This window comes from Hypanus sabinus, chromosome 9, assembly GCF_030144855.1.
Source record: "Hypanus sabinus isolate sHypSab1 chromosome 9, sHypSab1.hap1, whole genome shotgun sequence".
Lineage (NCBI taxonomy): Eukaryota > Metazoa > Chordata > Chondrichthyes > Myliobatiformes > Dasyatidae > Hypanus > Hypanus sabinus.
The window spans coordinates 155,794,550-155,807,118 of NC_082714.1; the positions used below are offsets into that span (position 1 = coordinate 155,794,550).

The following is a 12,569-nucleotide window of genomic DNA, read 5'->3' on the forward strand; positions in this document are numbered from 1 at the left end:
ATTTATTTTTGCCTGCCTGACATGCTTTGTATGTGTCCTACTTTGTTAGACTTTCTGCAATTTTCACCTTGATCTGGTGTATGTGAGCCCCGGCCACAATAGTAACATATTTTGTTTGGCCAGGCAGGTTTCTGTTTAGATGTTTCAATTTTGTTCACACTCACTTTCATTCCTGACTGCAACTCAATTACATCTCTGGCTGCTGTTCCATTGATACTGTGGCAACCCACTTTCTGCGCAGGCGAACCGGCTCACAAGTAGCCAGCGCGCAGGGAGAGACTTTGGTAATGCACCTCAGATGTCATTTCCGCCCGGAGAGGGCGGGCGCTAGGGATTAAATGCTAGCGCCGCAAAGTTTGAATAAACTAGTCTCGAAATGACTTACTGACTGCGTGTCATTATTTCAGTGCTGTGTGTTGCACGTCGCTACATTGGTGACCCCGACTGTCCAAATGGGACCTGGACCAAAGATGACCAACTCTTCATCTGTTCATGCAGTTTTGCTCAAACTGCCAACTTTCTAGATGCTGCGACCACGCATGTGGTTTAGCCAAGCAGAAGCCCAGTTCCAGATTCGGCAGATATCCTCTGATTCCACGCGTTACTATCACGTGGTGAGTGCCCTTGACCAGGAGACAGCCACCCAGGTTGCGGATTTCATACAGTCGCCCCTGGAAGAAGGCATCGCTACAATACAACAATTTCAACTGCTCTTTTAAATGAGAATTGTACTTCATTCAAGAGCCAATTTTTAAACACTTTCTTGTAAATGATCCCTTTATGCAACATTAAGCCAATCACTGGACTGACAATGCTTGGACAATTTCTTCAATTTTGCTATGTAAACTGAAATGGACTCTCCATCTTTTCGATTTCAATTCTGAAACCTGAAGTGTTCTGCAATGAGCAATGGTTCTAACTGTTCCTGCATTACGGTCATGATATCAGCTAAGCTCATTTTGGCTAGTTTGATTGGAGCAGTCAAACTTCTAGGCAAACTGTATGCTCTTCCACCTAATGCACAGCAAAAATGATACTAATTTTTCATTGGCTATTTTATTTGCTTCAAATTATTGCTCAATTTATTTAGAGTATATCATCCAGTTATCTATTGTACAATGGTACTTGTCTGTCTTTCTGATGTGGCCAGCTATTTCTGCTTTTTAAATTCTTCTTATTATTATCACCTGATACTCACTGTACTGAATGTGCAAGTCTCTCTCTGCTGGTACATAGCCTCTCTAACAACAAGCCTCATATAGTGCCTCCTCACTGGTGACACACTCCTTTTGGACTCAGACTCAACTGCAGAGGACGAGGAGGAGGTCTGGCCCCTGCACACATAGCATGCAGGCCCACTGGTGTGTGGACATGCCCTGGTACTTGTGCCCAGATCCCCAGCTCTGGGTAAATAGCCCCACTGGCTTGTGGGCAGCCTCGGGAGTAAACCCAGACAGCAAATCTGGAGTGGAGCCCCTAAGGCAGCTGGAAGCAATTGAACATCCTCCGGCAGCTCCTGCAGCTAAGCTGGTGCAGAATGTATTGCTTCATAAGCTTTCCTTTGTACTACACTGTTGAGGCCAAGAGGGGATCTTGATGACTGGACATCTCAGAATCTCTAGACCTTCCACCCAGGCTTGTGATGGTGATCATCATTACCCATTGTCCTTCAAGAGAGATGGATGCCAAAGACCATTACCACCACCACTCACTGTTTATGAACACACAGCCATAAACATTGATTGTTAATTTTGTCTGTTTTCTGCCTTTTAAAGAAAATTCAAACATTTCTTTCCACTTGCGAAGGATCACGTGCTGCACTTCAATAGTCGTCTTGGGTTCACTTTAAACTTCCTCGTAACTACTATTTTGTTTTGTAACTCCAAAAACTCATCAAAAGAAAAACCACAGGAGCCAGGAAAACATGTCTACTCACTTTTTCTTTAGTAAGGTGCTCAAATATGACATGGTGCTGTAATAATGTATGCCATTCATGTACTTTTACATGTAACACATAATGAATTATGTAAACAAGCAACGAATGCTTAATAAAACAATATCTTTACTTTTTACTCAAATATTACTGAAATATTAAATAGTCTACAATATCCCTACCTAGCACAAGGCTTTCATAGGTCTTGGGTAGAGCATAGGTCTGATTGGTGTTAATGAATTACAAGCCCCTGCATATATGACTCAATCAGTTATGATGTTGTATCGACATTAAGCAATGAAATGGATCACTAATTATTCTGAATGCAAGAGATTCTGCAGATGCTGGAAATCTAGAGTAACACTTACAAAATGCTCCAGGAACTCAGCAGGTCAGGCAGCATCTGTGGAGAAGAATTAACAATCAAAGCATTGGATCAAGACCCTTCATCCCAAAATGTCAATGGCTAATTTCTCTCATAGACGCTGCTTGACCTGTTGAGTTCCTCCAGCATTTTGTGTGTTTTGCACCAATTCTTGATCTTTTCTTACCCACTTTTGATAAAGATGATATGTTCTATGCATGTTCTGTCATGAGAGGAACAAGGGTAATACAATAGAGAGACCAGCCAAATTGTCATTGCCTCTTAATATTGCCCTAGAGAGAGCATTTTGCGGAAGGCACTGTTGTCCATTGACTGCTAAAATGTGTGTTTGGCAAGAAAAGAGATACAGCAGGTCATCCAGTGCAATGAGATTTCAATGACTGCTGGTGCAGGCTGTGCGTTGCGTGCAGAACCTTGTCCTGAGGGTTGTACCGAAGCTTGATGCAGCCGCTGTTAAAGCGTGACAGAAGAAGGTCATAGTTTGGAACCCTCCTGACACTGCATGTAATCCATATTAAAAAGTCTTCAAACAGTTTGCCTATGGAATGAAGTACAGGAAAACTGATACCATGCTGATATAATATAAATAGAATGGCAAGACCTGCACTGAAAATAGAAATGCATGAATGTTCTGTGTTATATACGTTCATAACCTTTATAAATAAAGTAATACTTTTGACACTGAGAGTATGTCCTCTTAAGGGTATACCCCTGTTAAGTATGAAAGAATGTGAGGAGAATCAGTTCTGTATGCAGAACAAAAGTGGGACTGTACAACTTAATTTTATCTAGTCTTTGTGCCGCCCTGATTAATGCATAAAAATGTGTAGAGAATCATTTACAGAGTTGGCAAAATTCTTCTTACTGAGGCAAGCAAGAAAAGCAGAAACAAGAACTACCCCACCCCAGGATACAAACAAAATACACTTTCTCAATCCAACCTTTGCTGAAATTATACAAACTTTTTTGGTAGTTTCTACATTATTGGTGATTTCTGCAAAAACTAATTTAAAATTTTATTAGCATAGGCTAGATCAGAAACAAAAATATTGGTAGACAAATGAAAATCAGCATGGACATTGAGGCCCAATGGAATCTGGAACAAATATTTTCTTTCTTTGACGAGCCATTCTTTATCATGCAAATATTTTGAAGATTACAGATTGAAGCCATCACAAACATACTGCGTTAATCTGCCACATTTATGCACATTAGACACAGCATGTTTGAAATGGAACAATTGTGGAACCTCTTTTATCAAAGTAAAAGATTGTGCTACCACATATTGTGTAGTTCATCTCTCTGCAAGAATAAATACCGCGTTTAAAACTCAGTGCACGACAACAAAGATAATGCCTTTGGCTCCAGCTCATCCTAAAAGTTTCTAGTAAATTTACAGTGCTTGGAGTTGGTGTTAATCCAGGAAGATCATATTTGCTTATCTTTCATGAAACAGGAAGAAGAGCTAGGAAGATCATTTCAGTGGATTTTAAATGCCACGTGGTGCAAATAACGGAGAAATGATGGAGTGGCGCAGTAGCATAGTAGTTGGCAAAGTCGCTTTACCGTAGTCACTTATTGGGATTTTATTCCTGTTGCTTTGTTCTGTATGTTCTTCCCATACATCACAGGAATTTTCTCTGGTGCTTCGGTTTCCTCCTACATTCTGAAGACACATGGGTTAGGGTTAGTGTGTTGTGAGCAGGCCTTCTTGGTGTGGGAAGTGTGGCGACACCTGTAAACTGCCGACAGAACAATGCACGCTGATTTGATTTGACACAAATGTCATATTGCACTGTATGTTTCAATGCCTATGTGACAAATAAAGCTAATCTTTCACTTCACTTCAGAAGAAACCCAGTAGATCAGGCAGCCTCAGTGGAGGGAAATGAATCAGGAAATTGCAATTAGTCTGGGGATTATGTACTTGCTGCGTGGATTTGACACAAAAGTGCCATAAATTTCCTTAGAAAGATCTGGCGTGGCACAATCCATATGGCAAAACTTGGAAGAAAATTTCTGAGCTGGGTTTTGGTTTATCAAGATTCTCCACTTGAGAACCGTTTATGTAAGGGCACATTCATTGGCAAATCCATGCAGGTTTTGGCAGAGGGTTTGACCTAAAACTTAACCTGCAGAATGGTGTTGGAAAAGTGAATGAAAAAGAGAAATAAGACAGTAACTTGGGCAACAGGAAATCTGCAAAGAATAAAAAGGAGAGGAAGAGAATCTCACCATTTTAAGATGCCGTGGTAGATCTAAGTTGTCCAAGCTACTCTGAAAATTAAGAAAAATAATGGCGGTTAAATGCTTCTCTTGCAGAGAATAAGGAGGACAGGAGAATCCCACCATTTTAAGATGCCGTGATAGATTTAAATTAATGCATGCTATGGGTTCTGAAATAGGACAGATTTGAAAAATAAGAAAAACATATGGAATATGATAAGTAATGGAGGTTAAATGCTTCTAGAGTGTTCTGATGTTAAACTGGCAGCTGCAGCTCTGAGGGTAGCACACTTGCCTCTGAATTAGATTCTTCAGTGTTAAGCTCCACTCCAGAGCAGTAAGGGTCACAAGGCTTGGGAGCAGAGTTAGGCCTTATGCTCCACCATTCGATCAGGACTGATCTATTTTCTCTCTCAACCTGTCTTCTTCCCATAACCTTTAACATCCTTACTGATTAAGAACCTATCAAACTCTGCTTTAAATATACCCCAATGACTTGGCCTCCACAGCTGTCTATGGCAATGAATTCCACCACCCTGTGGCTACATAAATTCCTCCTTACCTCTATGATAAAGGGACGTCCTTGTAGTCTGAGGCTGTGCCCTCTGGTTCTAGACTCTCCCACTATTGGAAACACCTCTGCATGTCCATTCTATCAATTTCAACATGGCCTTGCAATAGACTGGAACACAAGAGGCTGCAGAGAGCAGTGAATACACTCCAGTCCATCACAGATGCAACCCTCCCCACCACTGAAGACATCACATGAGGCTTTACCTCAAGAAGGCATTATCTATCATCAAAGACTCCCAGCATCCGGGTCATGCATTCTTCTAGCTGTAGGAGGTAAAAAGACTGAAGTCCCATTGCATCAGTTTCTGGAGCAGCTACTTTCTTACCACTGTTAGATTTTTGAATTAACCTGCACAAGCCTAATCTTCTCTCAGCAACAGAACGTTTTGGACCGGTTCTTGTATTTCTGCAGACTTATCTCTCATAGCACTTTTTTCCTTCTAAGTCTTTTCAAAAGCAGCAAGCATCCCTGCCAATCCAGAAAGCTTATAGTTTTTTTTAAAACCTGGACACCAACCAAAGCCTCAGCCCAGATCCCCATCAGGCTTTCTTGCCACGGCGTCTGACTGGTAAAAGAAAGTCAACTTTGGCAAGCAATTAAAGTTCTCTGACCATCACATTATCATCCTTGAGGCCTGATATGGTCATTCTGTCAAAAACCTTGAAGCAGGTGGTCAGGGTAGGACTGACAGTTCTTGGGGGAGACTGGACTGAGGAGGTGTTGGGGCGTAAGGAAGTCAACTACAAGGAATTGGTAGTGCAGTGCCAGAGACAGAGGTGGAGGGTACGATGTGAGCCTGTGGAGCTGGGGTGTGGAGGTTTTGCTGGCTGCTTGTTCTGCATAATCTGCTCTCACTTTGGCATTACGGGGGCTGCAAAGGAAAGAGCCATCAGGACTGTCACAGAGACTGCTGAGCGAGCCTCCAGATGGCTATGGATCAAGAGGTGTTACCCGTGGAGCATGCTGCTGATGAATCCTAGCTGGGTCATCTGGGTGAGGGTGTCTGATGTTGAAAGACCCGAAATAGCTGATGACTCCAGGTTACATCACTGATGACGTGTCCCAGTGCATCCTAGGATGCACCTCAGCATCTCATTCTTTTTTCTTTATTGTCTTGTATAATTTATGTACTTAATGTTGTATCTCTGATGCTATGAGTCGGGGATGCTGTAAGAAAACTTATTGTGCCTCACTATACTTGTGCAGATGACAATAAACTCAACATGACTTATCTGATTGCTGGTGCAGCCTCACGAGTGCATTTACTGCCTTGGTCAATGACTTACAATAACCAGTGGAATCACAATTGATTATTTCTTAACCCAGAAATAAAAAAACAACTTGACCTGATGAGTTCGTTTAGCAACTCAGTTTTTGTCCTCAGTAAAAAACTATGTTCTCTTTTTTCCAGTTCTGACGTAGAGTCTTCAGTCTGATACTTTAACTCAATTTCAACACACACAAAATGCTGGAGGAACTCAGCAGTTAGGCGGTATCTATGGAAATGAATAAACATTTGATGTTTAGACCCTTCTTCAGGATGGAAAAGGAAAGGGAAATATGCCATAATAAAAAGGTGGAGGAAGGGGAAGGATAGCTGGAAGATGAATGGTGAAGCCAGGTGGGTTGGAAAGATAAAGAGCTGGAGAAGAAGGAACTTGATAGGAGAGGAGAGTGGATCATAGGAGAAAGGAAAGGAGGAGGTCCCAGGGGGAGGTGATAGGCAGGTGAAAAGGAGTTAGAGGCCGGAGTGGGGACTAAAAGAAGGGAGGGGATAAGGAGGAAGGTGTTGCTCCTCCATCCTAAGGATGGCCTCATCTTGACACAAGAGAAAGCCATGGACTGACATGTCGGAATGGGAATGGGAATAAGAATTGAAATGTTTGGTCACTGGGAAGTTTTGCTTTTGGCAGATAGAGCAGAGGTGATCAACAAGGTGGTCCCCAAATTATGACGGGTCTCACCAATGTAAAGGTGGCCGCATCGGGCACACCAGACACCAGACCCCAGCAGATTTGCAGGTGAAATGTTGCCTCACCTGGAAGGAACTCTATTTCAGCTTTTACAAAAATGAATGATGAATGTTTCCAGTAATTTTTGCTTTTAATTAAGCTTTTTAGTATCTACTGTTTTCACTGAGTTAAATAGAAATCAAGTGATGGCAAAGAAAGAACCTATTAAGTTTTTACAATGATGAAATATTTGTATGGAATTTTCTACATTAAAATAATAAAACTAAATAAAAGCAGAATTCTGCCATTGATGGTCCCTAGCCCAGCTATGAAAGGGGGAGGGTTGGGCTCAGAGCTTGCAATGCCATCCCATAGAAACCCGGAGCAAGAATAGGTCCAAAGACCTCATCACGGAGAGGAAGGATCTTCGAACCTAGAGACGACTGCCTCCAAGAGGAGGATTCCTGAGTCTCCAACCGGGACTTGCATGACCTAGTTGTGAAAACTTTGAGGGAGCTACTGGCATGATAAAGGGAGCCCTGAATCCCACCCGAGATAGAGGACCTTCATTGCTGCCCTAAACGCCAGCCACATGACTGGCAGTAAGTAAATAGGAACAACCTGGAAGACTGGCACAGGACACAGCACTCCAGTTGGCAGCTTGTGCCCCAGTAGGAGTGATGGGCTTAAATTCGTAAGGATATGAGAGTCATTGCTTCCTGTTTTCATGGTAATACAGATCTCAAAATGCGAAGGACAAATTTCATAAAACTCCTGAAAACACATAGAAACAAAGAAAACCTACAGCACAATACAAGCCCTGCGGCCCGCAAAGCTGTGCCGAACATGTCCCTACCTTAGAAATTACTAGACTTATCCACAACCCTCTATTTTTCTGAGCTCCATGTACCCATCCAGGAGTCTCTTAAAAGACCCTATCATATCTGCCTCCACTACTATTGCTGGGCAGCCCATTCCACGCACTCACCATTCTCTGTATAAAAAAACTTACCCCTGATATCTCCTCTGTATCTACTTCTATGCACCTTAAAACTATGCCCTCTCATGTTAGCCATTTCAGCCCTGGGAAAAAGCCTCCAACTATCCACACGATCAATGCCTCTCATCATCTTATACAGCACTATCAGGTCACCTCTCATCCCTTGCTGCTCCAAGGAGAAAAGGCCGAGTTCACTCAACCTATTCTCATAAGGCATGCTCCCCAATGCAGGCAACATCCTTGTAAATCTCCTCTGCACCCTTTCTATGGCTTCTACATCCTTCCTGTAGTGAGGCGACCAGAACTGAGCACAGTACTCCAAGTGGGGTCTGACCAGGGTCCTATATAGCTGCAACATTACCTCTCGGCTCCTAAACTCAATCCCACGATTGATGAAGGTCAATGCGCTGTATGCCTTCTTAACCACAGAGTCAACATGCACAGCAGCCTTGAGTGTCCTATGGACTCAGACCCCAAGATCTCTCTGATCCTCTGCACTGTCATTTTCTATCATCATATTTGACCTACCAAAATGAACCACCTCACACTTACCTGGGTTGAACTCCATCTGACACTTCTCAACCCAGTTTTGCAGCCTATCAATGTCCGACTGTAACCTCTGACAGCCCTCCACACTATCCACAACACACCCAACCTTTGCATCATCAGCAAATTTACTAACCCACTATCCAGGTCACCTATAAAAATCACTAAGAGAAGGGATCCCAGAACAAGTCCCTAAGACATACCACTGGTCACCGACCTCCATGCAAAATATGACCCTTCTACAACCACTCTTTGCCTTCTGTGGGCAAGCCAGTTCTGGATCCACAAAGCAATTTCCCCTTGGATTCCATGTCTCCTTACTTTCTTAATAAGCCTTGCACGGGGTACCTTATCAAAAGTCTTGCTGAAATCCATATACACTACATCTACTGCTCTACCATCAACAATATGTTTAGTCACATTCTCAAAAAATGTGCTATAAAAAAATCTCTTGTTATAAATCTGGAATTATACTTTGATTGAAAAATGCTGGAACTCTGAAATAAAACAAATTCTTGGAAAACTTTAAAGAGAGAAACAGAACTAACAATAAAGTTTAATATAAAATAAAACACTGCGGATCTTGGGCATTGGAAGTAAAAACAAAACTGTTGGGAATGTTCAGCAAGTCATGTGGCATCCTTGGAGAGAGAAATAGAATCAATACTTCAGTCCACTGGATCAGAATCCAATTTATTAGCGCTGACTTATATGATATATATTTGTTGTTCTACAGCAGCAGTGGCACGGGACAAAGACATAAAACTACTTTAAACTACAAAGTAGATAGATTGTGCAAAAGAAATCAGACCATAATCATAAGCACGGGGGGGGGGGGGGGTGACATGGTAGCATAGTGGTTAGCACAATGCTTTACAGTACAGGCAACCCAACCAGGGTTCAGTTCCTGTCACTTCCTATGAGGGGTTTGTACGTTCCTCCCACAGTCCAGAGACGTACCAGCTGGTAGGTTAATTGACCATTGTAAATTGTCCCGTGATTAGGCTAAGATTCCACGTCGTATCTCAATTAAGAGATCTGCAAATGCTGGAAATCCAGAGCAACACACAGAATCAGGTCAGATCAGGTCAAATCCCAAGCAACACACAGGTCAGGCAGAATCTACGGAGAGGAAGGTAAACATTTTGGGCTGGGACTCAGAAGGGTCCACTCCTCAGATGCTAAGTTCCTCCAGCACTTTGTGTGCGTTGCTCAGACCATAAGCAGGCCTGAACAAGAGTCATTAACCCTGTTTGTCGTGGACGTTGCCAGATTTGGTGAGTATTTATGGTGATTTTCAGCTTTCGTTGTGAGTTTCACTTACTTGGTCAGATGCAGCCAATAGCTCTTGTTATGAACCAGTGAATAGCCAAGCACACTGGTGAGTATTCTGTAAAACACAAAGGGAATTTGCCTTATTTAGTCTGTGAGCCTGTGTCTCCGGAGATAATGCAGCGTAACATGCAGTGGAGAACATTCACTTGCCAACACCATGAATTCCAGAGTTTAGCAGGGTCATTTGGAAAGACATGAGCCAGTTGCCTCGATGAATGAAAACTCTCACAATGCCAATAACTGGGAACATAAGAGAAAATTGATACTCTGTGTGTGAAAACAGACCCACATACCACAATACTCAGATTTTGCAAATTAGCATTTTATACGACAGACAGCGACAAGAGGACGTACAGGAATGAGATGTATCAGTTGAATGGTGTCATAGCAACAACCTTGCACTTAATGACAGTAAGATTAAAGAACTGATTGTGGAATTCAGAAACGATAAGATGAGGGAACACACACCAATCCTCATAGAGGGATCATAAGTGGAAAGAGTGAGCAATTTCCAATTCCTGGGTGTCAATATATCTGAGGATTTAACCTGTACTCATCATATCAATGTAGCTACAAAGAAGGCACAACAGTGGCTATATTTCATTAGGAGTTCTAGAGTTGGAGAGGCTGAGAATAGCTTCTTCGGTTGAGAAATCCAGGCCCGAAGTGAATTGATCGGCAACGTGTTCCAAGGCCTGGAGCGACTCACTGCTGCGAGGCCTGGGTCCTAATGTGAGGTACAATCCACTGTTTGGAAATCTGATTTCCGGCCCACATAGACTGGAAAGGCAGGGCATTGAGAATCAGACGAGGTTGAGAATCGGACTCTGGGCGCTGAGCCGATTTGGAGAGGTTGAGAATGGCTCCTTTGGCAGCAAAATCTAGGCCCAGAGTGACTCACCAACATCTTTGTGCGAGGTTTGGACAATTTAAATGCCAGCCCAGATAGTCTGAGGGCTTCTCCCTCTGTGACGCTAAGGCTGTGAGACTGACCTCCGCTGCTGTGCTTTGTGTTTGTGAACTTTGTGGCGATTTGCCCCACTGATATGATGAATTGATACTGAAACTTTGGGCCTATTCCAGGCTGCTCCAGAGATTTGGATCTAAGGACTCAGTCTGGTTCGGAATGCTGTTGTGGTTGCTCACTCCTATTGTTTATATGATTTGTTTTGTGTTATTTTTCTCTTTCTCTGTAGGCACGGGGGGATGGGGTTGGTCTTAATTTTTAAATTAGGTTCTTTCAGGTTCCTTGCTTTGCAAACTAAACTCAAGTTTGTGTAATTTATACATTCTTTGATAATAAATGCACTTTGAAACCTTGAACTTTGAGTTTGAGAAGATTTGGTTTGTTCCCAAAAACACTTGAAAATTTCTACAGATGTATCATGGAGAGCATTATAACTGGCTGCATCATCGTCTGGTATGGTGATGGGGGTGGGGGGTGGGGGGTGCTACTGCATAGGACCGAAGAAAGCTGCAGAGAGTTGTAAATGTAGTCAGCTCCACCATGGGTACTAGCCTCCATAGTATCCAGGTCACCTTCAAGGAGCAATGCCTCAGGAAGGCAGTGTCCATCATTAAGGACCCCCAGCACCAAGGTCATCCCTTGTCTTCATTGCTCAGAAAGGAGGTACATACACACTCAATGATTCAGGAGCAGCTGCTTCCCCTCTGCCATCCGATATCTGAATGGACATTGAACCCATGAACACTACCTCACTACTTGTTTATTTTTATTTTTGCATTACTTATTTAACTATTTAATATATATGCTTACCGTAATAAACATTTTCTTTAACTCAGTTTTTTTTCTCTATTATTATGTATTGCATTGTACTGCTGACAACAAAGTTCATCACACATGCCAATGATATTAAACCTGATTCTGATTTAATACAAGCTTACAGATGAACTAAAGCAGGGGTTCCCAAGCTGGGGTCCATGGACCCCTCGGTTAATAGGAAGGGTCCATGGCATAAAAAAAGGCTGGGAACCTCTGAACTAAAGTATATTCCTTTTGTGTATTATAGAATGCTTACCATGTGTTTGGTCATTGCTTTACGATAAGAACCATTGATTGTAACTGACCAAGTAAGAACATCTCCAAATAAAAACTGAAAAACATCAGAAATCTTGAGTGAGAAAGGATTTGAAGACAGGAAACAAGGGCAACAGAAAACAGGGAAACTAAGGAAACAATATCTGTACTCAGTGCAACAAAGGGGCTTAACAGATGAAATATTTTTAAAATGAGTGGTTAATATGCATGTTCTCTGCACTGATATAGAAGCTAAAATAGTGGCATGCTTCTAAAACTAAGGACACCATAAAATGCATGAGATGTATCGCAGCTTCACACCTGAACTGACTAACTCGTGAAGTAGGCTGTTTGACTCGGCCATGGTCTTGATTGAGGCATCTGAAAAGGAAATGTGAGAGATTCCAGATTTAACAAGCAGTACTCTGATACAGGCTTGGAGCCAGGAAGAATTAGGGAATGGTGCCAAGACAGGCCAGGCAAGAAGTGCAGCTGCTAAATACGAACCTAAATAACAATGTGAAATAGATGGTTTGAATTATCACATCCCTGCTGTCTTATTTTATTGCATGCCTCGACT

General features: G+C 42.4%; 1 long non-coding RNA gene across 1 annotated transcript; it reads right to left on the reverse strand.

Annotated features, from left to right (window-relative positions):
- Positions 1 to 10,130: 10,130 nt before the first annotated feature.
- LOC132399938 (uncharacterized) lies at positions 10,131 to 12,359 on the reverse strand. The gene is made up of 3 exons (XR_009514143.1): positions 12,311 to 12,359; positions 11,991 to 12,065; positions 10,131 to 10,191 (listed from the first exon to the last, which is right to left on the reverse strand). It is a non-coding gene; the product is annotated as an uncharacterized LOC132399938 (long non-coding RNA).
- Positions 12,360 to 12,569: the final 210 nt, after the last annotated feature.